The 2,799-nt window shown below is 38.7% G+C and overlaps 1 long non-coding RNA gene across 1 annotated transcript; it reads left to right on the forward strand.

Moving 5' to 3' along the window:
• Positions 1–441: 441 nt before the first annotated feature.
• LOC146706308 (uncharacterized) lies at positions 442–2,799 on the forward strand. The gene is made up of 3 exons (XR_014921746.1): positions 442–1,657; positions 1,826–1,889; positions 2,288–2,799. It is a non-coding gene; the product is annotated as an uncharacterized LOC146706308 (long non-coding RNA).

The raw sequence follows: 2,799 nt of genomic DNA on the forward strand, positions 1-2,799 counted from the left end.
TTGTCTTTCCTCAATTTTGAGACCAATTGAACCCACAAACCTGAAGCTGCAGACCCCAAACTAACCAAATTTAATGTTTCCTTAATCAGCACAGTAATTTTTAAGTCTTTATGTGTTATGTTTACTCACAGTTTTGATGCTTGCTTCTTCGACTTGATCCACGATTAGCTCTGCACCATCGCTCTGCTGTTTTCTCTCTCCTCATGCTTCTCCTTCGTGCGTCCTGTCCTCAAATATAATCCAACCTGCCTCCTTGTTTCCTCCTTGACTTGTATTCGCAAAATTTCCAGTTAAATTAAGAGTAATCCAGAAAAGTTTTCCTGCTTCAAAAGCTCTTCCAGTTGCCTGTCTTCTTGTCCTCCTTCAAATGTGCAGTTTATATATTTGTATTTATTTGACTTCATATTGCCATGACAACATAACACAGAGCATCATGGTAAATTAAAGCAGGTGGTTCTGTCCGCTACAGAAATGCTGATAAACTCAATTTATTTGAGTTGTCTTAACTTAGAAAAACTAAGTAAGATGGAAGTTTTTCTTCTCAGTGTGGAAGGATGAAAGATGTGTTTTGAAAATGCCACGTCACTACCGTCCTCCTCCCTAGCACGGATCAGTCCGCATGTTCATGGTGCCAGCATTTTTTATGGAATATGTTGAGCAAACCTAGAAAAGCGTCAGCTCAAGGGATTATTGTTGTCATTGCTGTGGATCTTTACCTGATACACTGACTTGGTGAGTAAATGTTTACTCTTATTCAAACTGATTTTGTGGCTTCTCTTAGTTTAGCACCAGGTTTATAATCGTGCTAGCTAGTTAGTGTTAGCCTAGCGTTGCTGCTGCGGCTGGGCTCATGTTACTTAAAAATTAACACCACAGCCTTAAAAACCTTATATAAAAATATGTCTGTGAAATTTTCTGTTGATTGTTTGAAATAAAAAAGTGAGATAAGAGCCCAGACAAAATTCTTCGGGGGTGTGAAAACAATAAGCCAAGAGTTAGCTGTGCTCGCGGACTCTTATCAAGCCTTGACCTCCCGGTCAGCTATCGCGCTGGTGGGTAACAGAGCTCTTCGAAAACGTGGAAGCACTTTTGCAAATATGTGATATTTTGATAAATTAAGTAGATATTTGAGCATTACACAGCTACATTCTCCACTGAAAATATCTTAAAAGGTTATTTTGTGACCCAGAAAGGGTAATCTAGGGGAAAGGAGGATCGCATATGTCGGCCATGGTTGTCGGAGCCTGTGCGTACTTGTAAGCTCGCCAATGGCGGAGGAGCGCGGCTTATTGCTTTTTCTGGGTCACAAAATCAACTTTTAAGATATTTTCAGGCGAGAATGTAGCTGTCGAAAGTTCAAATATCTGCTCGATTTATCAAGACATCACATATTTGCAAAAATGCCCCGACGTTTTCTGAGATGTCTATTTTTTTCATGCTTTGTGGCACCTTGAACATCTGTGGCATCTATTAATGTCAAATCTAGCCTTTATTTAACAACATAAGCAAACTCTATGTTACAATGATTGCACAGCCATTAAGGATCAAATCGGTTTCTGAAAAATGTTCTGTTTTTTCTCCCTCTGCTTGCTTCTTACTGTCTTTGAGGCTCGGGACCAGCACTCCTGCTGTTGGACAGAAAGACATCAACTCAGTGGTAAGTATTTTGGTTTTCCAATATATTAGCAACTGTCAGTGACATTTATATTAATCAGGCTGAACTTTAATCATACTTTAGATCAGCCTGTTTTACTTATTGTTTTATTTGTTTTTTGGTTTGGGGAAGTTGTTTCTTTACTGATCTTTTCCTGTCTTCTGTTATTAGACTTGAGATATGACTGCACTAGGCTGTTGCTGGTGACTCCAGTTAATTCTACAAGACATGCTGTGTAAGTAAACAAACAACAACAGTTTGGTCTGCATTTCTTGAAAGATCACATCCCCCAAACTTAGTTTAGAGGGTCTACACTGAATATAGTGAAGTCTGCAAGTTTTCTAACAGCAAAATTTGTTTTGTGCCCAAATAATTTTGCACATCATTAGAATGAAAGTTATTGGCCATGTTTGCATAGCCCTTTTTAAAATGATGCTTTCATGACATTATTGTGTGTCGGGTGGGGGTCAGGGCTATCCAGACTGACAATTGGGACATTGAATGTCACCTCTCCAGTGGGGAGGGAGCCTGAGATTGTCTAAATTGGAGTCTGTTTTATACCAAATGCAGAAAAAAATGTTTTAAGAAAGCAATTAAGTTCATGTTCCAAAAAATATGATTGTTTGCTTGCAGGACACCAGGAGAGATGAGTCCTCCGTCACAGATGGTGTGGTCAGTGAAGATGGTCGCCTGCAGGTTCAAGCTCATTGCATCTCCAACCCACATCCACTGCCACTGTACTTAAGGGAAGTTAAAGACTTTCTTCTGCACCTACATTTGGATCACCACGATCCATGATAGTCATTCAGGCAGTAATGCCTGGACTGGAAACAAGCCATCCTTAAAACATTACAACATTCCAGCTCATGTGTTGGAATGCAAAACAAATGTGTTGTTTAAATTAGAGACTGCACTTGTGACAGAACAACACATATTTTTATTTTGATTATATAAGTAATGTAAGTACAAAACAAAGTTGTGGTAGGCCTAAACTTATTTTCAGAATAACTACATCTGCGACTTTGTTTCATTGTAAGATTATAACAGTGATGGCAATATAATTGTTTGTTGTTCAGCAGAACAGTGTCCAGTATGTTGGCTGTTATACTTTGTTGTGTTTGAAAATAAAAGTTGGTCTGATTTTA

The sequence above is a fragment of the Copadichromis virginalis genome, linkage group LG7 (genome assembly GCF_057382275.1).
Source record: "Copadichromis virginalis isolate Kocher_CV1m ecotype Utaka linkage group LG7, C_Virginalis_male_GT1.1, whole genome shotgun sequence".
In the NCBI taxonomy this organism is placed as follows: Eukaryota; Metazoa; Chordata; class Actinopteri; order Cichliformes; family Cichlidae; genus Copadichromis; species Copadichromis virginalis.